The sequence below is a fragment of the Gallus gallus genome, chromosome 20, assembly GCF_016699485.2.
Source record: "Gallus gallus isolate bGalGal1 chromosome 20, bGalGal1.mat.broiler.GRCg7b, whole genome shotgun sequence".
In the NCBI taxonomy this organism is placed as follows: domain Eukaryota; kingdom Metazoa; phylum Chordata; class Aves; order Galliformes; family Phasianidae; genus Gallus; species Gallus gallus.
The window spans coordinates 12,974,242-12,997,725 of NC_052551.1; the positions used below are offsets into that span (position 1 = coordinate 12,974,242).

The 23,484-nt window shown below is 41.6% G+C and overlaps 1 protein-coding gene across 7 annotated transcripts in view; it reads right to left on the minus strand.

The window, feature by feature from the left end:
• TSHZ2 (teashirt zinc finger homeobox 2) overlaps window positions 1-23,484 on the minus strand; it is a 214,054-nt gene that overhangs the window by 84,395 nt on the left and 106,175 nt on the right. The window lies entirely within an intron of this gene.

The window sequence follows — 23,484 nt, forward strand, 5'->3', positions numbered from 1 at the left end:
CTACCTGTTTTCTTTACCAGACTTCATTTTAATCTACAACTTTAATGCCTGTTAGTTCTGGAAGTGAAAAAAGCCAAATGATGTCTCTTTTTGTGAAGGTTGCTGCATGTTATTGGCAGATGATCATAATTCTTTATAACTGCCAGAGATTCTGAGTTAATAATTTTCCTGTCATGGGACTGTAATTCTAACTGTCCTGTAATAGGACAGTTGGAAAATTCATATGTAAGAATTTAAAGTTTATATTAAAAGCTTCAATTCTACCAAATTGTTTTTAGCCTCAGTGAAAGGAAGGGTAGAATTGGCAAGGAACAGAAGACAAATAACTGCCATAATCTGCCTGGTTCGTAGAATCATCTGGGTACAGTAATCTTTTACCATTTGATCACCTGAAAAAGCACTTTAGAATATACACAAATAATTTATATGTCAAAATACAACATTTGAAAGCACTGATAGGCTTAAGTGGAACTCTTTTGTTTGTAAAAGTAATGTACTGTGTACCATAAAAGCAAATTGCTCTTCAATAAAAACAAATACATATATTTCAGGGCAAGAACCCTGAAGTTACAGAAGAGGATGTGACAGAGGTAGACCAAAGTATAACACTGAAGAAGTAGGACAAGACCCGAATGATCCTATTTGAAAAATGAGCTAATTAATTAATAAGAAGAACTTGATACTGGAACAGATGTAAATTTTAAAATTAATTAAGGAAATCTGCATTTTTCTTTGTTTTTCTTTTTCTTTTTTTCCTCCATTATAACAGCAGTGCTTCTACTGAAATTATGGGAGATAACATGGGCAAAAATAGGCTGAACAGCGGAGAAATGAATAGTCTTAAGCATGAACCATTTCCATTGCAGTCAGTGGATAAATTCCCATCAACTCACAATCAGTGATCAGCTTCCAGAGGTGATGGAGAGAGCAGGTGGTTCAGACATGTTTTTACAAAAAAAAAGTGTGTACATTTTTTAACAGTTGTTGCAAAACAATGCATGCAATCCACTGTTACAGACAGCCACTTATCAAAAGTGACGATTTCAGAAGACTTCACAGGAGCTACTTTGATGTGCTCTTTCATTTAGGAACACACTCCATACTTCTAACTCATGTGACTGCACTGCAGTGCGTTGAGTACTGAAGGCCTAGCTTTGTGTGTCATGGAATTAGGTAAAGAACAAACCCACAGTTCAAGCTGCTATTAAAAATAACAAAACAAAACAAAAGTAAAGTAAAATAAAATAAAATAAAACAAAATAAAACTCTACTACTTGCAATTGTGAAATGAGACGTAAAACCACAGCCCTGAAAGCTCAGAAAGAACAATGCAGATGAGCCTAAAAGTGTTACTTGTTTATAATTCCTTTCCAACTACTGAGAACAGCCAACTAATGGCTGTTTGAGAACCTGCCTTATTTTGCCATACTGAACTCAGTACTCTTGTGCAAATGTTATCCTTTTAGCAAATCAAGAGGGATGGGTAGAAAAGCTGGATGCGTTCTGATTAGCACACAGACAAAGCCTTCCACAATTTTTTTCAAATGCGTTTCAATTTTTCAGTCTAGTTACATTTAAGAATTGGAAGCATACATGACCCCTCCCAGCAGATGCTCACTGCCAAGCCTTCCGCTAAAGCACAAGCAGAGGAGCCGCTTCCTGGATAAACTTGCAGTAGAAGTAGAGGGAAGTGATGCTTCTCTGTCCTGATGCACTGAGAAACACATGCAACCCATCTTCCCTACACCATTCCCATGGCTTCAGGCCCTCCACAGGTGTGGGCTTGACTTACTCCTGGGCAACACCAGGCAGCTTCACAACCAGAGGTACGGATAATGGCTCAGAGCAAAGGATCTGGACACTATTTTAACATGATAAAGTAATAATCATACAGTGACAGAAGCACTAGCAAAGAAGCTAAACATTAAGCGTTGTGTTAAATATTAAACCAACAAGTCTTTCAGTAGTGTGTTGGGGTACAGTAAATATTCACAGCCCCATTTACCAATGATCAGACGGAGGCAGGCAGTAAGTATAGTAGTGAGAATAAAATGATTTTTTGCATCCTTAAATATCTCCCCTGATGGCCATAGTGCTCTCCCTGTACCCCTTTCTGAGCTCAGATGCTTTCAGAGGATGCAGAGAACGGAGGGACCCGGGGGCGGCGGAATCTGGGAGCAGTGATCGCGTTACACAGCAGCACGAAGTGATGAGCGGGGCTGCCGCGCTGCTCGCGGTGCTGCAGACCCCGCACGGCGTAGGTAGCAGCTCTGGTCCCACGCCAGGACGCATCGCACATCACATTCAGTGCAACAGAAATAAGGAGGGAACGCAAGGAAGGAATCAGACCGAACAGACAACAAACTGCATTCACACTCTTTTCAGTCCATGCAGATTTGGTTCTCTAATTCAGCACCAACTCTTTGAATGCTATTAACCCATCTTTCACCAGAAGGTAATTTTTTTCCTTTGGGTTATATGTACGGCAGTTTTCTCTTTGCTGTCTCCTTTGTCCTTCTAAAAGGACTGACTGGGAGAAACATAAGTACCAGGCAGCTGCACACCCCCCACAATACAGATAAATTTTTCTGCTTAATTAGGCATTGACCTGTTTACTATAACCCTTACAGAAGAGTAGCTCATGCTGAGAAATCCTCTTCTTTAGGCTGCATAACGCTCAGATGCAATCTTAGCAAAGAAAGCCTTAAAATAACTTCTTAGAAAGTACCATCAAAATTTCACAAAATCAGTGGTCAGATCCATCTTAATAACAAGTAAGAGTTTTGGGCAGCTTTGAAAACACATTTTGGTATCCTACCCCTAAAATAATTTCTGTTTATTTAAACAACTCAAACCACCGTGAGCATTTTCAGGACAGCAGAGTCTCTTCTGAGCAGGCAGGCTGCAGTACCAGAGCTGCTGTGTACACCCAGCAGTGGTTTCCACTAAGATCTTACTGCGTGTGAAACTCAGTGTCAACTGATGCAGCTATTTAACAGAAATTACAGTCATTTAAGTTTGCATTATTTCTTTTATAAGCTACATATAAAGGGTGTCTTGAGCCTGCACACTCATATGCTTTAAATACAGTGTCTGTAATATGTAGCATACATTTTGGCATCATGCTGATGTCCATATAGTAAATTGTTGAGTGACCTGTTCCCTTCCACTAGTTCTCCCCCAGGCTGATTCTGACATTCCAAACCTCTGAGCTGCTAATATATTGCTGTCTTATGAAAAAAAAAAAAAGAAAAAAAAAGAAAAGAAAAACAGAAAAAAAGAAATCCAAACTCAGTTACCAGATGAATGTTTCCTCCTTTTCCCAGCTGAGAAATTTTCCCACTGAAATTAAACAGGCCCAGGCAGAGATGGGAGATGGGCAACGGGAAGCACCAAAGACACAAGGGACTGAAACTTCAGCATCTTGAACACCGGACAAAGCCCAGGAGCTTTAGAACATTGAATGGAAGCACTTTCTGGCTTCCTAAATGGAAATACAGTATTTGGTTTTAGTGCTGATTGATCCCAAGATAGCATACGTCAAAATCATGACATAAGAAAGGATAATATTATCACAAGGATAATAAAATTCTAAAATGTTTTAACTTATTTCTTATTACTTCCCACCATGGCCCTGTGATTGGATTCTCAGTAACTGAAGCAATCTGTTTCTCTGGGACAAGCAGTGCAGTAAACAGCTGATGCTTTATTTTTCAGAAGATACCATTTTGCTAGATATTTCTAGCACATTTCTGCAGTGTCTAAAAGAAAAGAGTAGTTAACAGATGTGCAAAAATTCTATTTTGAAATTAAGGATGTAAAACTCCAACACATTTACGTTGAACCCTTGACCATGCAGACAGCAGTGAGCCAAGCACCCATTGACGCTGAGCCCAACCCCAGCTGCCAGGCCCTGGCAGCCCAGCACGGCCTGCAATGCTCACCACATCATACAGCTCTTCTGAACTTGAACTGTAGAGTACAACTACATAATCTTTAAAAAAAAATTGTTTGGTTTTGCTCTTAACTTTTCCACCAGTGGATATTATTTCCACTCAAATTTGCTCTTTTTCCACATAAAGAAACACATACATATGTGTATATATGTATGTTCCTTTCCAAGACTGGAAAATACATTTTCGGCCAAGAGAAAGGACAGTGCATCATCGTCCAGAACACCACTAATCCATGTAAAACCCATTCACCATCTGCACTTCTTCATATATATTCCAGTTTCACATGAAATAACATCATTAGTAGAACAATCTCACAGTACTATAAGGTGATCTTGTTTCCTTATTGTCTGGCTTCAATTCAAACATCTTTTTGTGTTTGGCACAATCTTGCTCTGAGATATTTCATGCAGATAATGGATAATGACCACTTCTCATTCCTTTTTCTCAAAAAATGTCTAAATACATTAGCTGCCCAAAGACAGATCTTAACCTGGCTCTTTGCAGAAGTTCCCCACTGTAGATTCAGTGCAGTTTGAAAATCAACTGAAGAGACAAATTGGCAACTGAAGGGGGAAAAGATCCTTTCTCTATTGCATAACTCCTATATCAAAGGCATTTTGGAATTTAACAGGACTAAAAGCAGTCTGGAAACGTGATGGAATTCCATGGTCAGAACTCAAAGACAAGAGTGAATTATTCAATTTCAGAACATTTTAGATTATGTTAAAAATGTTTGTACTGGGGAAATAACTTTCTGTTAAGTTAAATACAGAAAGAAAAGGCAGAAACAGGTTTCCATTATCACCACGAAGGGAGCAGAGAGAGTCTGCCTCTGAGCCGTGTGGGTTAGGATATGAAAGAATGTCTCTATCATCCGGTCCACACATCACGGGAGGGGTGAGGTTCATTCTTGAAGTCACTCCTTCATCCTGAAGGAGGCTGTGGACTTTTCTCAAATCCCAGAAAAAGCTGTAGAGGCTCAACAGTCTCTTTCCTGGGAAGCCAGATCTCTGTTGTGGATAATAGGAAATTATTCGCACCTTTTGTCTCTGTTACTTTTTATCATCACATCCAAATTTTTGCAGTAGCTTGGGAAAGAAGGTTCAGTCACCACCACAGTGGAGTCACTCCTCATCCAAAACACCTCCTCACCTTAAGAGAGAAACCTTTCCCAATATCCTGCTGCCTTTTCTTAAGAACATTATTTTCAGAATAGTTATGGCTTGGATGCCTGGGCATGGATTTGTCTGATGAGGAGCAGAGAACGGCAGCTCCAGCCCCTCTCGGGCTGCCATAACTGAATTTTAACACACAGAGGCAACTCCATGGAGCCATAACCATTATTTATACATGATGCTGAAATGAAGCAATTTTGGGTTTTCATTTTGTTGTACTCTAATTAGAGTTGCAGTATAAAGTTTTCTATTAAATGTCCAATTTCCTACTGGTTAAGAAGGCAAAATACCCACCAGCTTCACTGGGACTTTCAGCAGCACAAAGGAGAAAAAAAGATTATATCTTTTTTACGTTGCATCCTACACAGTCATGAGACAAATGAAAACGATCTGCGGCTGGGAGCATATGTGCAGCGAATTGGCCTGCAAGCTACCACAAACTCGAAGCAAATCAATAACAAAACAAGAAAGGAAACAAACAAAAGGAAGACTGAAAAAAGAGAAGTGATGCATTCTGCTAAACTGAGAGTCCATAGCTGGGATGGAATAATTGTGAAGCTTTTTCCTGAATCATTTTGTTCTCAAGGACAAAGCTGTTTATGTAGTCAGTTATTGCACTGAGAAAAAAGGCAACATCAGCCTCGCTTGCTTGGCGCAGGGCTCCGTGTGCCTGGATGGCTGACCTGCATTTCAGAGGTGGACATAGCCACATTCCACACCAATGTTTCAGGCTCCTTACCTGAAGGCTTACAGTCTAAGTGAATAATTTACCTTTCATTAAGAAACATCTCTACCTGTTATTTTCTACAAAGCCCTGGAACCTGCTTTGTTCCTCTTGTAACATCAATGGAAGGTGTTTGATATTGTCCAGATTGCAATTTCACCCACTATTCTAGTGATGACAATTATGAATCCTGGTATAATTTGGACGCCAAGAGCTGTCCCTACACTCAGCCCCACCACCATGCCCTGGCTGTGCCTCTGCCAACGGGACCTCCCCATGCCCAGCGCGCAGTGCCCGACCCCGCACACAGCCACTGCAGTGCCACAACGCCAAGCCCAGCTGCACTGCATTGCTCACAAAGACACACAGGGTGCTTTCCAAAATGCAGTTTTGTCCTGAGCAATCAGAGGAACAGAGTAGCAATAAATATCTTTTCCTCATTAGTCATTTTAATTGCGACACTGTAAATCACTTCACTAAGAAAACAAATGTCTGAAACTTCTGTTTCTCTTTGCCTTTCCTCAGTTATCTCCTGTCCTATGGATTGTTGTGGAAAACAGCACTGTGGCTTTATGAATTTATAAATTACCTCGTTTAAAACCAAGGTTTCGAATTCTGCTTTCCCCCTTTCATTACCCATGGTTCCCCTAAATACCAATCCAAGTTTCTTTAAATGGCATGAGCTAACAGTCAGAGTGAAAAAAAAAGTATATATGTATCTATATAAATTGAAATTGTAATGAGTCTTACCAGTGTATTGCTAGCACTTTGGTTCATTTGATATGAACTTTGTTTTTTTAAAGTACCACATGGTAAGGCTTTGAAACTTCAGTTTGTAAAAAAAAACTGTAACAGCCTTACAGCCTTTGAAGTCACTGCTGATATAACTCTGAACAGATCCATTCAAGTTCAACTAACATCAGACAAATGTTTAGTGTATCAGAGGAAGCCACAAAAGCAAGGATTTCATCAATATTTCACAACAGCCTCAGGGAAACTGTAGATTGCAATGCTGTAGGGCAGCTAATGGAATTACACACAAGGGTTTTGTACATTTAAAATAAGCAGCTACTAAAAAAATTACCCTTCAGTTTGATAGAAACTGCATAAAACTGCAGATGGGAAACAATTAAATAGCTACCAACATTTATCCGTGTCAGCCTGATAGGTCATTTAATAACAGGTATTTCTTTCTTTCTTGTATTTTTTTCCTGGTAGGGCAATAATAAAGATTAACATTTATGAAAAGTAGCATAAAATATAGTACAGCCAAATGAATAATTAAAGACGCTTCTGAAGAATTTGTTTGCTATTGTATGGCCAAGAAGACTGCTCTCCAGTAATGAAGTACATTTATATTAAATACTATTACAAATGGAAAGAAGCTGAGGATTATGTTTATGGAGACCTGCTCCTTTAGCCTAAAAAAAATAATAAATACATCTTGGCTCATCTCATGGGCAGCATTTCCTCACAACTTACTCTCCTTGAGAAGTGCTGGGCCTTAGCATTCAGTGTGTAACATTCCTGAAGTATCAGTCCTTCTCACAGTTGTTTTCAAGTGCTCAGGTAAGTTCTGCTACTGTGGGAAATCACTATTTCTTTTAGTATCTAATGCTTCTTTAGTGCACTGAATGGCACTGCGTGAGATGCAAGTCATCTGATCACTGTTTTTAAAAGGCTGCTTGCTTCTTGGCCTCTCCAACTCAAAACAGACCAGCCTGGCTAAACACAATGTTTCAGACAGAAGAATTTAAGCCTCAATTCAAGAATACATGGAGCCAAGAAAACTTGTTGACTGGTGCCTAACATTAACAGCCTATTTATTAAAAATACTCATATGGACTTAAAAGCGTGCTATTATTGTATCATTCGTCTAAAGAGTGGTGGGTGTTTGATCTTCCCTTCGCACACACAGGCAAACTGAAGCTCCAGTGAGATCTGCTTTAAGCCATTCTTGCCAGTAATATCAATAAATCTGCACTCATCACTCATAGCTGGTTAAGGCACGGCTGCACCATCACTGGTCTCAGCATCTCTTTAGATAAGCTATGCAAGTAGAAAGTGAGGGCACAAAGAAATACGTCTTCCTCATCCTCTTGCTTTGTTTCAATCTTTCATTCCAGGCAACAAACAAACTACCACGGGTTTGGAAGCACGAATTTTACTTGCTGGGATTTGGTGCAGAAGGGACACAAGTCAAGAATACACGGATCATCAAGTGCTTTATTTCCCTCTTTATTTTTCCTTCAGGAACATACTGTTTCAAATGCTGGTCCAAATGAATAGTCTGTTTCTTCTGTGACAAATATTATGGCCAACAAACATTGACTTTTGACCATTAGACATCCTTGCACTTATAGCCACATAACCATCAAAGCACTAAGCCAGCATGAAGGTCATTACCCAGCCGGCATCTTCCTTCAACTAACTTCTCAGATATGTAAGCAATAAGCAGTTGCAAGAGATTGATATGATACTTTGTGAGTAATTTGGATGAACTATAACACTAACCCAGTAAAGTATTATAATTTTAAATGTGTCCAGAAAATAATTGAAATTCTGGTTTAGCTTCATCATAATGCACAGTGCTGGGTATATTTAACAGCTGACTAGCTTAGCATGAATATTGCTTTACAAATGAGGTCATATTGTTTTTAAGAAACAATACTGCTATCAAACATGTTTAGGAGGAAAAGCAAGAGATTATGAGTATACTTTTAACCTTTCTGTCTCTTTCTATATCTGTTTACTATGGTGATATAGGTGCTCAGCATTGTTTGAAGGCAAACATAGGTTCTGGCATTTAAAAGAGATCCAGTAATGAGCAACTGGCAGTCAGATTCTTTCTTATTATTACTCTGTCACAAGATCTCTGCTCTACATCACTCCATCTTTGCAGCACCAGTCAGAGATGAAAAAGGTCAAAACATCTCCTTCAAGCATACAGACAGTACATGTGCACAGAATCATAGAATCATAGAATCACTGAGGTTGGAAAAGACATACAGGATCACCAACCTTGGTGCAGCACCGCTCCTGAGTCACAAACAGCAGCCAAAATTCACCGTGTGTCGTGGAAAAGAGCAATGTCCACAGCTAATGAAGTGTTGTGAGAGAGGAGGCATTCTTCCTTCCAGCACTAACACAGGTCAGTGGGATCTCCTACTGGTTATAGTGTACATTTCTTTTCTACCTCTTATCCTTTTGTAGGAATGAGAGAGCTAACAAGAGGTCCCTCCCAACCCAAGCCATTCTATGATTATTCCAAAAGAATATTTAGTATGCACAGTAATTTTCTATGCACCCACGGACACAGTGCTCAGATTTCTCTGCCTGTGGAGGGAGCACTCAGCACTCCTGATCCCACCATTCCCCCCTCATTGCAGCCATCAGTGAGAAGGCAGCAGCTGTGATAAGAACCATTCTTTGATCCACTGAAATCTGTTCCAAAGCTGCAGTAACATCTTTTAAGTTTGTGCCCGAAAAATTCCTCTGCAAGAGGTGTGACCCCAGGTGTGCCACTGCTGGCTGCCGTACCATCAACTTGCAGCAATTCTTACCAGACATTGTGGGTGAACTGTGCCTTATCACTTCCACAGGAGATGAGGCAAACGTACAGCAGCTTTACTGTTATCACTGTAACTTTAACATACTGCTCACAGCACCAATCCTGCCTTACTACCACAGAACACAACTCTTCCTGCCCAAAAAAGCTTCCAGTTTTGATGCCATCAAGTGCTTCCTTTCTCTTTACAGTCTGTGATGCAGCCTTACTGTCTGAATGCTGCCCACATTGATCTCCTTGCAGATATGAAGACCTATTAATAGTCAAAATGCTAATAATTATCAGTAGTAAAATCAGTACCACTCTGCAAGAAACTTGGGCAAAACAAATCAGACTGTGTCAAAAGGAGGAGCTTCCAACTGATACGGAAAATAAATCTGGTTTCCAAGTATGTATCAAGATTAACAAAACGGACAACTCAAAGAAAAATAAAAAGACAAATGATTGAAACACAAATGTTAAAATGTGTTTTTTTTAAACGATGTCTCAAATGATCCAGGAAAAGACTCAGATCCAGGGCCAGCACACAGATCATTTACAGATCGTAATCACCGGTCTCAGTGTTGCATTCCTGCCCTGTCCTAAGCGATATCTGAAATTTATCATATGGGACAAAGAGTAGAAGAAGGAGGCAGCAACAACAGGAGGCTGCAGCTGCACAGGATCAGCTTTTCCTGAATCTCAGTGAGAAAGAACAAGCATGAGTTATGGGAAAAAAATCCAATAATCAGAAAGGTCATTTAATGACAGAAACAACTTCTTCAGCACAAGTATCATGATGTAACCGCTGCTGAAGTGAGGGACCTCACTGGGTACAAAAAAGCCATATATTATATCTATCATAGCTATGGATTTAAGGCCTGAAGGAATTCACAAAGCAGGCTGGTGGATCAAAAATCCAGACTCAAATGTCCTGAAAGAGCTGAAAGAGCAGATTAACTGCCTCAACTATCCAACTCTGTGACAGAACAATACAACTTCATGAACTTGTCTGCCTTCTTTTTTTTTTTTTTTTTGCTGGGGCCTCACTCAGATTTGGACAGAGAAACAACAGAGGGCATCTGACCAACACCAAAGGACTTGCTAAGAAATGAACTGCTGCTGCTGCCAAGTTCAAGCATAGAAAAAGATATTTTAAAAATGATTTAATTTTTTTTAAAGAATTAGACGATATTTATTGCTGCTTCCAGTGATCACATGCAAAAGTACAGACAAAAGATTGGGGAAAAAAAAAGGTCCAGGGCATTTTCAAGGGTGGTTTGCACAAAAAGCACAATGTCCCCATTTTGGTCTGAATTCCTCCTCTTCCCTTTCACTGCCCCCAGGCGTCGGCATGCAATCAGGATGCCAACATTCAAGCTCTGCACTTCTGCAGAGGAGCAAATGTACCTGGGATGTTTATTAAGGCATCATTATACGTCTGTGTGGCATCATTTATTTTCTCTGGAAGAGACCATGCCAGGTCAAGATCAACAGTTTGAGCAGACAATTCATCAGGTGGGAGCAGGTGGCAGGGGCGGTATAAGAAATCGCTTGAAAAGGAGTACAAAACTGAAATGGATGGAAGTGTAAAAGTAATAAGAAAGTGATCAGTGAAACTACAAACAGCAGGAGATAAATCAAATGGAACAAGTGCAGAGCAGAGAGCGGACCAAGAGGTTTTCCTTAAACACGAACAGGGCTTCAACCTCAGCGGCAATAGGTCAATCCACGTACAGTGTTTTGCCTTGAGATCCTTCTGTGCATCAGGAGAATAAACGAAGCCAGAATATTATTGGGACCTTCAGAAAGAATCAGTAAGAAAAGCCACTTTGCTTTTGTAGGTTGTGGCAGAAATGGATGCAGGAAGCACTCAAAAATGAGGCATCACTTTCTGAAGTTTGCACTTCACGTTTACATTTACTTATGACCCGTGTTTATACTGTAAGACAGAGTTACAAGATCTGCGTTTATGTTTAGATTAAGCCCTGATGAAGCAAAGACTGAAATAATGTCACAATAAACAGTGGTAAGTGCACAGGGATACAGGTAGTTGAGATGGAAAAATGTTGAACATTTTAATGAGAGCAGTGACTTGCACATTAATGCCATTCCTTCCAAGCAGAACTCCACTAAATAACTGTACTGAAGATCACACTTCACATCAGTAACATCTGAAAGCTACCAATAATCAAACTACTGATGACAAAAAAATCCTGCATGCCTTAGCTAACTCAAATTTGAGACAAAATGTCGGTAACATGAAATTAAAACCTACAAAAATGATTTTGGTATTGGTAGGAGTTTTTTGAACGTAGATCTGCATGGCTTTGAATTCTACGTGAGGATATACTGGCCATGGACAGAGCGTCCAAGCTGATGTGTTAAGTAGAGAAAGTCCTTGGAGATTTTATGGGTAAAGTTGATTTGGAGCTATAAAATGGAAGCATTTATTACAGACCAGAGGCCAACAACACCTCATTACAGACTGTCTAAACAATTCCCGTTTATCCACTGGATTCAAATCCAGACAACATCTCCCTTTTAAGGAATTCCTAGATGGTTTTCATTCTCTTTCTATCAGAAAAAAAACCCGACAACAACCAACACAAAAACAACCAAACCACAAAAACCCACTAAAAATATGTATTTTAAATACATTTATCAGTTCATGGTAACATTTAAATGAAGGCGATGTGCATCCAACATCTAGCTAGTACCTGCAGAGTTTGTCTGAAACAAAGATCCATTTGCCTGGTCTACAATGGGCTGATTACATATCCACTAAGGCACAGCTGGAATCTGACTAGTCTGCATTAAAAAATACCAGGGAAATTTTTTAACATGTCGTACTGCCAGTTCATTGCTCCTCCTGTGCAATATTTTCCTTAGAATGTCTGGAAATCTTTTGCACAAACAAAGAAAGGAAAACATGTTTAAAACAAGAATATTCAGAAAGACCAGAACTGCTTTTTACTCATTATTTAAGAATTCACTACTTTTTACTACTCTGCCGCTTACAAACAAGAGTACTTATATACTCACTGGTAGAAGATCAGCAAAATGCTGTTCCTCCAAAGAAATGTAGTTTAAACAAGCTAGATCTCTGGGCACCTCACTTACTGCCTAACATCCCTGGTCCATAAGCATAACCCAGAGACAGCATAGGGTCAGCTCTAGGAGGTCCATCAAGCACCATGCATTGATTTGATCAGAGTGACTGGAAACCAGGCTGTGCTTTGCCCTCACGTGGGTTTCATTCCTAATGTCTTAATGACAAACTAACTCTTCTATGTGCAATAGGCTCAACTTCTTACTGGTATAATTCTTTTTAAGTAAATGCAATTGGGCAGAGGAGTAATTGGCCCGATGTTTTGTTTTTCTTGGCTCTCTGTACAGGATCTCTTGTTGCTATGTTGCTTCTTTTTGTCTGGTGGATATATATATGTACATACTGTCATTTTTCTGCTGCCAGTAGCAGTGGAAGTAGGAAGTGCCTGCATCCCATGCTCTGTAACAATGTATCAAAATAGCAGTAATTAAAAAAAAATCATTCACGTAGCTGTTACTCAGAAGACCTCCTGCTCCTGGCAAATAGCTCATCTGCACTCACTGGTATGCCCAGAGCATTTCTTCCTTTTCTTCTGGATATTCACCAACAGTGGCTCTGAAGAATAGTTCTGAGGCCAGGCAATGTTATGGACATGCAATCTAATTCCAGCAAAGAATTTTTATTTTCTTTATTAACTTCATTTTATTGAAAGCAAAATGCTGCCCCTTGCTTTGGGAATTAAACAGCACATTTCTACTTCACCTTCTCTGATATCATTAATCTAGAAAGAAAGATGAGATGATTTCCTCTATTAGTTCCCAATTTGTTTGTCCCCATGTGACTGAGAGGCAACTTCTCATGAAATCCATCTTCCTCCCTGGTCCTTTCCCGACAAGATTTAGCCTCCCCAACCAATCTTGGCTTTCACCACTCCCTGGTCTTCCCTCCTCCATGAGCAGCTACATTCTTTGCTTTTTCTCCTTGCCACTGGTAAAAATGCTGGTGTTAGAGGGAGCACACAATTAAAGGTCAAAAATTCAAGTATTTTTCTGTTCCGCCCTGTATAAATCTATTGCTGTCAGAGGGAAGCAATCATGCCTGCAAATGCACTTTACGGGTCTAAGAAGATCTGTTTCTCAACTTAAACTATGTAACATTTAAATATCAAAAACTTTGTTTTCTAATGAGGGAAGTATTGAGGGGGGAGAAATGAATTATATGCTTGATGTATACTGAAGGCTGGGAAAATTAAGGCCATTTCCCATGGTGAGAACGCAGTGATTTCAGTTTGAGAGAGTAAATTAAACCTTTGGGAGAATTTGTCTTCCATTAAATTGAACAGCTAAACAGGCACAGAAGATTTTAATGTCACCACCAACAAACCCCAAAGGTTACAAAAAGAAAAAGAAACGCTGTTTTGTTGTTTAGAAGTTCTCTGTCTCTCCACCTAAGAAAAATGCAAACTGTAAATGTATGCTGAGACACAAAGATCTCTTAAAGATCATAATTCCATTCCTATACCATATGCTATTAATGTCTGTCAACACTGTTTAGCCAGCAACTGCTGACAGAACCATATTTGCTATCTAAATACATCATAAATAAATCAGTAATGAACTGCTTTAGTAAACCCTCTGCACTGATTGGAAATACAGATCGAGTAAACAAACTCTGGGGATAGCATTTTGCAGCTCCAAGTATATACAACTGTTTAATGTCAATGACAAAGTCACTCACACCTCTCGTTCCGGCAAGACATGAGGCGGGTGGAAGAGAACCGTACGGACGGCAAAAGTGTTTAATCAATTGTAGCAAATGTACCTGTCAGCATTCATCATATTACCTCTCCGTTACTTTTTATTTTTTTTTTACCTTATGCAAATCTCAGAAAAAGGGACTTGCAGCAGGTAGAGCCATAAAGAATGTGGAGCCAAATCCAACCCCCTGGCTCCGTGCTGGCCTGGTGACTGTGGGACGTGGTCATCAGAGCCTGCTGCAGCTCATCGGCTTGTTAGGTAACACCTGTAACAAGCAAGCACAGGCCCTGAGGGCTGCTTGGCAAAGCAAAAGCCGGATCCTGTCTTAAATATGAGTCTTTGTGAGGTAACACACAGGCTGAGTGAGGAAATAACAGCAATGAGGGCTCAGTCCTGAACTGGATTCCTGACCGCCATAGGATAACAAACAGCTTTGTGCTGCTCGGTGTCTGCTTGTTTTGAAGGTAAAATGGATGGATGTTTCTGCCATGATTTGACTTTGAGATGTGGAATACACTTCAAATACTCCGTGAGATGTGCCAGATAAAAAATGGCAGGGAATTCTCTGATATCTGCTCAAACAAGCCCACCAAGTGTTACCTGAACAAAACCCAGCTGTGTGGTGAGGAGGAGATGGAACTAGAAGTCCAGCAGTCCGTATTGCTATGAATTCTTCTGAGGTTGGACGCTGAGAAGAGCATTTGTAGCAATACAGACTGCTGGACTTACAAAAACTCTACCAGCGCTGCACATTGGGAATTGAATAAGTATTTCTGGTCTTCTCAACTCTTATTTGACGTGTTTTTTTAAAGTTACTTTCTGACAGCACTCTGGTAATTAGACACCATTGCTTTCTATCAGAAGAACAGTCTTAATTAAGGCTGCAGAGAGACGCTAACATTATAACTTCATCTCCGCTATATTCTAACGGCAGAAATCCTTGGAGCTCCCTGAGGGATGGGACTTCACGCCACACTAAAACAAGTGCTAACATATCGTGATGCCTACAGTGGACAATAGTTTAAAAAGGGAACGGAGGATTAAACGTTTCTCTTAATCACATCAGATGATTAGACATGTTGTCCTCCAAAGTTATTTCCAGTTGACAACCCAGGCACTCGGTAGGAAGCAGAGAAAGGCCTTCTGCTTACAGATTCAGAGCACTGGCCAGGCTCACGAGGCAGCGGCAGGTGTTACGCTTTACAGCAGGAACGAGATCTGTACACACAGGGCTAATGCAGGGAAAGGGAACGCAGCCTCTTGTTCTGCCCTGCCAGCATGGGAATGGGGCACGCTGCTGAGTGCACACCTCCCTCTGCTGCTCTGCATTTCGCACTCACCCTGCGCTAGGTGAGAGGATGCTAAATACTGAAATGCAAAAGGAAAGGAGCCTGTGTTAAGAGGAGCATTGGTCTGTAAGGGAGGAAGGATAGGATCTCATCTTCTGATAAATCAAGATATAAATTTAAATTATGAGCACCTTAAGAAGACTGAGGTTCATGCAGAGGCATACAGTGTAAGGCAAGGTTCCCTCTGGTGTCATTTGTTTCTGTGACAAGCTGCAGAGATTGCTGGAACAGAGGAAGTCCCAAGCTCCTATATACCATCTCAAGTAGAGTTCACGTTAAAAAGAAGAGAAGCAGCACCGTCTGGATGATAAACATTCATATTTTACAACCTTTCAGTTTATTTACTGATATATCTTTTTCTAACTATATTTGTTGTTTGTATCAGCTTACCTAGGCAAAACAGAGCCATACATAATTCAGGGATAAAATTGCCATCAAGTCACTGCAGAATCTAAACAAATAGACCCCAAACATATATTTTTCATTAATAACCCTCCATTACCAATTTCCGACACTTTGAACCAAAAATAAATAAATAAAGCAGCGAGATAAAGAAGAACAGCACCTCATTATTTAGCGCCAGTCTCCCTGGCTCTGTGCTGGGAACAGGTAGAGGTGCAGAGCCAGGACCGGAGCTGGATGTGAGCCGGGCTGGCACAGAGCACTGCTCAGCCACAGCCCCCAGCCCACGAGACCAGCTCTGTGTGGAAGCTCCCATGCCACTTACACATTTCATTTTTCACTGCTTTCCTCTCCAAAAAGGGGAAGAAATGAAGGAGGGAAAAAAAAAAAAAAGGAGGAGTGGAATAGAGAAAGAGAGAAGTGTTAATTCACAGAACTGAGAACTGCAGCTGCTAATGGGCTTCTGCACTTCTTCAGTCACTGCAAGGTCACGATCAGAAGTAGCCCACGATTGATTCTGCAGTGAAACTCAGCTCCTCGTGTCTGTAACGGACATTAAACAATCTGAAAGGAGCTCAAAAGAGAAAACAAAAAAGTGACGTATTATGGAGCCCTGAAGGCCTCCAGGTTCTCAGAGTGAACCCGGAGGACGGAGTCATGCCCTGCTTTCCTACTGACCCTCGTAACAATTATCGCATTACAAAGAACAATTAATTGGATCAGTTAGACTAAATACATCAATGTTACGGGTATTTTATTGCTATTTCTTACACCTCTGCTAAGAACAGCCCTCCTCTCCCATCCCTGTGTTTGAAGGGTTAAACGAGATGAGTGACAGCCTTTCTGCATGATTTACAACTTCGAGCCCTGTAGTGAAACCGGCGCTTGATGGATGATCCTGAAAGACGGAGACTAACCATAAATCATGTCTTTGAATCATTGACAAAGATAAAGGAGAGAAAGAAAAAGCACTGGCATTGACATTCATTCTCCCAATAATGTACATTGACTAGTTACAATACAGAACCTTAATTAAAAAAGCGAACTCAAAGTAGTCACCTCAGTGTAGGAAATGCACCGGCCTGGAAGGCTCCTGGAAATTACAAATAAAAGTTCAAGCCTCATCCATGATAGGTCACCTGTGTGATAATGCACTTGAATGTGCAGTTGCCACAGCCCTGCACTGGAGAAGGAAGCCCAACAAACACCAGTCTGCACTTTCTTGGCTTCTTCTTTGTGTTTTGCTTATTTTTTTTTAGTGCCTCTTCTTAATTTCATCTTACTGTGGTTTGAGCTGAAAGCTCAGGCAAAGTGGGAGCCTCGTTCTTTTAGGCACTGCCTGCATTATGCAGAGATCAAAGAGCAATCACCTGTGCCTTAAGAAGAACGGAGGAGCTGAGGCGGGCCATGCAGAAAACCAGGCTGGATGAGTTTATAAAAAGGGAATGTGTGTGTACGCTGTGATTCTATGATTCTGTGATTCTATGATTCTATGATTCTATATGCCTGTGACAGAAAGGTGCTGGGCTGATAGGGGATCTTCCTTCCAAAGCTTCTACATTTATGGCAGAGATGAGAAGCAAACTCACATCTTTGAGCCTCAGCCCAGGACGAGGACATTGCTGCCCAATCTCATGCCACTCCTGCACGCTCCCACAAGGGCTGCTGGCCACAGAAATGCATGATCAGTATCTCCAAACACAGCAGATGTGCCCTTCCATTACTTCCCAAAAATATGAATTTCACCTATACCCTTCAAAGCTAGTTCAGAGCACTTCTGCGACACATTTAACATTGCCCAAGAAATGGGAGGAACAATAAACTATCAAATTCCAAGAAACCAAACGAAAGGCCATCAGGTCAGTGAAGAAGTTGAGGGCAGGATAAGAGCTATTTGGGAGAACCAACGGCACCACCCACAGCAGTACTGAGAGTCCCACCTCTATGTCAGGAAGGCGTAAAGACAAAGAAATATTGACCAAGAAATGCATATGAAGCAGTTGCAGAGATCACCCATTCTCCATCTGTAAATGCAACAAATGAATACAAAGATGGGACTTCCTGGGTCAGCCTGAGCTGAGGCACACAAGAACCTTAAAAAGCTCTCTGAAAGTGTGCAGGTGAGCGTGGTGCAAATATGCAAAGCAGCTCGAGATGGTAGCAGCTCGGCTACTTAATCAATGCCTCAAAAATTAATAACTAAACACATAAAGTCCATTGTAAACAGGTGAGGATAGAAAAGAGGGATAAAGGAGAAATGCAGGAATAGAAGCAGAGAGAAGGAGGTCTAGAATGTATGTTAATGCTTCCCCACTGTGCCTCATTCTTTTAAAAGAAAGCCACAGATTTGACAAGTTCAAGTGTTCGTGTTAGCTGAAAGCAGGGTGAATGAACTCCCAGCTTCCTCATGCTTTGTTCCTTTCCTCAACCTTTCCAATTTGTTAAAATTCTTTGTGTCCCTCAAGCATTTAATCCTGATTTAAAGAAAATGTTGGGATTTCACACATGGAAAAACTCAATTATCAAAACAAAACAACAAATAGGACAAGCAGCACTAAGAAGGTTTTTGTAGGTAAGGGAAAGCACCTACCAAGAGCAGGGAACAGCTTCATGCTGAGAAAACACAACTGGGAATATCTCTGGAGGCACGACTATAGTAATAGGCACCCTTTATTTGCATATATTAATTCACATTCTTCCTTATGTTCTCTTTGCTGAGTCCTATGTGTTTTCTCCACTCCTCCACTTTCTTCAGCTGATGATGCATATGAGAAAATGTCATCTGATCTACGCAGAAATCTCAAGACTTTACCAAGTGTGAGCACTTTACACGGGCAGCGATACCAAGGAAGTGCACTGCAAAAATGATTTGATGATTTCAGGACCTGATCTGCAAATCAGAAATTTCCTTCTGTATATTATTGATAACTCAAAATGTTTTCTGCTAATGATTCCTAATGTCTCCCTTTGTCATGAGAGTTTTGAGGCAGATTCACAGTTCTAAAGCCGGGTACCCGGAAGGTTCTGTGCCCCATGGATGAGCATACAGCCCAGCTCTACATTTCTCATGTAGAAGTGCTGCCATACTGGATTTGCAATTTGTTTTGCACGAGCATTTGCTAAAGTTTATTTTTCCAATAAACATTGCTACTGTAAACAATGTCCACAGATATTTAGCAGCAACTGGGGGTTGGGGGGGGAGGAACACAGTCACATCTTTGAACTTGTGAAAACTGTGCAAATTCAAAGGAAATGCTCAGCCCTCCCTCCTTTCCACGTCTGTCCTCTCTTCCTTCTATTTTCGGTTTAAATTCTTCCTTTGTATTACAATAAACTGCGAGCATAACTAGTGAGAAAGCTTTAATGGCAGAAAAAAATTACTGAAGTGATTCAAATTGTCAAACTCTTCCTTGGGAAAACTCGCCTCTTTTCTTTTTAAACAAGAGAAAAAGGAAGTCCAGAATCTAACTTCTCATGTGAAAGCTGAAGGATACCTGAAAAACAACTGATTCAGAGGTGCAGGAAGAGCCAATAAGCGCAGAACTCAGCAGTAACAGCAGTACGCAGCCCCAGTCCCACCACAGCCCAGTTCCTGGCCTGCAGTCATTGCAGCGACACTGGGCATCACGGGACAGCAGCACTGAAGTAATGGGTCACCAATCAGTCCAGTGTGAATGGTTCACACCGAGGGGTAAGCAGAAAGCTGACAGCACTGGCTTTGAAATAAAAAAGGGAAAAAAAAAAAAAAAAAAAAAGGCAAATTTGGTCGACAGGATTAAAACCGACTGCAGCTTGTAGGCTGTTGGCTCCTTTCAGCTGAGTGAAAACGGCCTGATTTCCAGCAGCGGGCCGGGTTAAGGAGCACAGCGGTACTAATTATATCATTGCGCTAAATCTTGAGGTGATAAGGCAGACAGACATTCAGCTGTCACAGGAAATGACCCTGAAACTAAGTGAAATGTTCCACTAAGAAGCAAACACACCTTTGTTAAAAAGTGCTGCAAGTGCACGGCAGAAAGTGCTCCTCACAGCAGTTCCTGAGGAAGGTGTGGGCGTTGCACCCCTACAAACAGCAGCAACGAAGCACCTCAGAAATGGTTTTGAAGAGGCTTTTGGACACTAGAAGTCCACACTAATCCATACAGATGCAGCCAGATGGGTGAAGGTGGAATGAAATGAAAAATAATCCACTTGATCCCAGGTTAAGGCTGAAATGCTGTTTCAAATTAGCGAAGCTGCACGGGAACTGCCTTGTGAGGGCAGCAGCTCCGGGCTGACCGAGAGCTCCCAGTGGGAGCCGGGGGGGGGGAGCAGCAAAGGCTCCTCTGGGCCAGTCTGCAATACCATCACCACGGAGGTCTCCATTCCACCCCCAGCTCCCCCAGGCAGCAGGAGCTGCCCCACACCACGCTGCTGGCTTCTCCAGCTCCTCTCCTGGAGCAGAATGAGCGCTTTCCTCCACTAGCCTGGCACTGCCACACAGGGAGCCGTGAGAAGGGCGCCTGGGCCCTGAGAAGAGCGAGGTGCATTTGGGAGGCTGCACAGGAGGGCTGGGTGAGGGAAGAGTTAATACAATAGGTTTTGGCATTTGACAAAGAATACTTCTGTTTAACCATTCATAACTAAATCACATCAATTTAAGTGGATTCCATGTATTTCTGACTCTCACATTAATCTCTATGCAGAGAGAATGTCTAAATATTTGTCTCTTTCAGTTCCGATATTGTAATTCTCTACCAAAACTAAGGGGAATCCCCCCCTCTTTTTTTTTTTTTTTTCCCCTCTCTCTCCTCTCCTTTCTCCTACCTTCTTTTCTTTATTTTCTGGTAGAAGAAAATGGTGAAAGGCTTTGGATGATCACTTAAGGAAACAGGGATTTAATAAACCCTGTGTTTGGGTACATCGCAGCTTTTATGTTGGCGCTGAACTCCACATACATTAAATCCACATCATCTATCAATCTTACAGTTGCATGTCACTTATGAAAATCTACTGAGTATTGTTTTCATCTCGCCTTACAACAAGCAGCAAAGCCTCATGAATACTGAAGAGCATTGTAAATACTACACATCTTTTATTTTTAAAGGTCTAGACAGTTTGGAATGGTAAGATTTCTTTGTTGAAAATTGCAGCTTAAAGCAATAATTCCCAGCTTCCTCCTCCCCTATTTTTTTCATTCAGTGTGCAAACAAGCAGAAGCACTGCTCTGTGTCAATACGAACACCTCCAGTTTTGCTGCTGCTGCTGCAGCCCCACCATCCCATGCTCTGCCTGTGCTGGCCATTAATCCAGCCTGATGGTGGTTCAAGTGTGATATTATTATTCAAATTCCATCCCACTAGGAAGCATCCGGCTCTGAGATGTATCTATTCATTTCCACTGCTTTATTGAAATCTGACAACCTGCTTTTTCTACATTTTTGAATACTACAACTTTATGACCACGCACTGCCATCACCCTGCTCTTATTTGCCTCAATAGCCCTCAGTAGTGGATCTGCTATAGACTGAATTTAATAGAACACTATTTTACTGTTAGACAGCGCCCTTCATTTTGAAGAAGAAAGCCTCATTGAAATTCAGTCACCTTTGGGGCCCACAGAGGCACACCACTGGTGCACAGGGACACTTTGGCCAGGGATGCTGCTCAGCGTGCTCTTGTGAAGAGTGCAAAGCGACCCTTAGCGCACACAAAAGGAGTTGTGCAGCATCATCCCAGACACCACGGCCCTCTGTTATCTGCTCCTCAGTCTGGGTTGGTGAATGGGAAGCCGGGTCTCCTGGCATCATGTTATGCTGACGGAATATGAGCACGCGCTGTTCGTGTTGGGCTGCATCCTGCAGTCAGAAGCATTCATCTTGCAATATTTTTACATTAACAGCTCTTGTCAAAGCCAGGAGCAGGGGGAGGCATGACCCAAGAGTGCAGGGAGTTGGCTCAGCCTTCTCAAGCAGCCACAGAACCCCAAACTTGGCTTCAGTCAGCGTGCATGTGAGGGAGGGATAGGGTTTGGTGCTACTCTTACCTTACACAGATCCAACATCTGAATTGGTTCAATGTCTCATTTGTTTCTTTTCTGCTTGCTTACTATCCCTGTTATCTTGTTAGTCCTACAAATTCATGTCTAAGTACCACCAACTCTTCCTCCAGTATATATAACTTGTCATAAGCTAAGATGTAACAGGAATCTCACAAAAACAAACAAACAAACAAAAACCAAAACCGAAAAACAAGGACTTGTTAAAATCCAGTGTTACTTTATAGGACCAAGAATTGCAGAATTGACTTCTAGCCTTTCTGTCTGTTTCTATTTCCATGCAAGTACAGGTAACTTCTTTCTTCTTCCAGACGCGAAGCAGAGCTCCCCCGCCATGGTACGTTGGGCTGCACTGAGGTATAAACTGTGTGGGCTGCTGAGCAGCCTTTTGTGATTTCTGTAAAAGAACTGGTGGGATCAGTCGGCTGCTACTTGTCCAGGCAATTCAGCTTCAATGATAGGATTAAGAGCTCCCATTTCAACCTATCAGGGGCATGAACAGCAAGCAGTCAGAGCTCCCAGTCAGATTATCAAACTGAGGAAGGGAAAGTACCTGGAGGCTCCAGGCCCCACCTGTTGGACACCTTGCTCCTGACTCAGAAGCAATTAAGCACAGAACTCCGAAGCCACATTGAAGACTCCCCAATGCAGGCCAGCTGTGAATGACTACTGTGATATTTTAGCTGAGTTTACAAAGCCAACACACACGAGTAGTGCTGGGGAGGGGACCACTGCCCATCTCCAGACTCTGTGTGATTCAAACAAAGTGGAACAGAGATACAAAGGAGCCCTGCATTCTGAGTTTGACAAACAGATGTGATTTCATGAAAGCAATACCAAAGCCTTGAGAAATGCAAGTGATGAAGAGGGAAGGAATGCAAGGAGAGTGTGCTACCTCCCTCTGCAGTCCCGCGCACAAACACTGGACCGGCCTGGCTTTCAGAGCTGGGGTGGGGCTGCTCACTGCATCTGAGAAACAGACCTTTTGTCTAGATCTGCAAAAGTTTGCAAGTTTGTTAGTTCATCAAAGAAATCTAATCCAACTATTGTCTTCTGATCTTTCTCATAAGATCCCTCCATATGAACAGAATCGCTTTTAAAAGCATCATCCCTCCCTGCTCCAACCCCTCCAGCATTTCCAGCCCTCTCACCTTAAAAACAACTCTGAGAACTTTCTGACCAAGGCAGCCATGTGGAGCCAGAATTGTTTCAGTTTTATGTAGGGCCTTTGCTCACATCCTGTCGAGTGTTAAAAATCCCTCAGCTGCTTTGCTAGGACCACCCGGCTAGTTCTGAACCACATCTGACAAAATGATACTGTTCACTTCCAGAACCCATCACACAGTTATTCTTGGATAAAAGGTAAAGCAAATAGCAGCCAACTGCTCGCTGCTGCAGAAACAAAGACCATCTAGCCATTTATCAAAGCCTCAGACAACCAGCTAGCTTTAAGCTCAGCCACCTCTCCCATTACAGCTTTAAACGA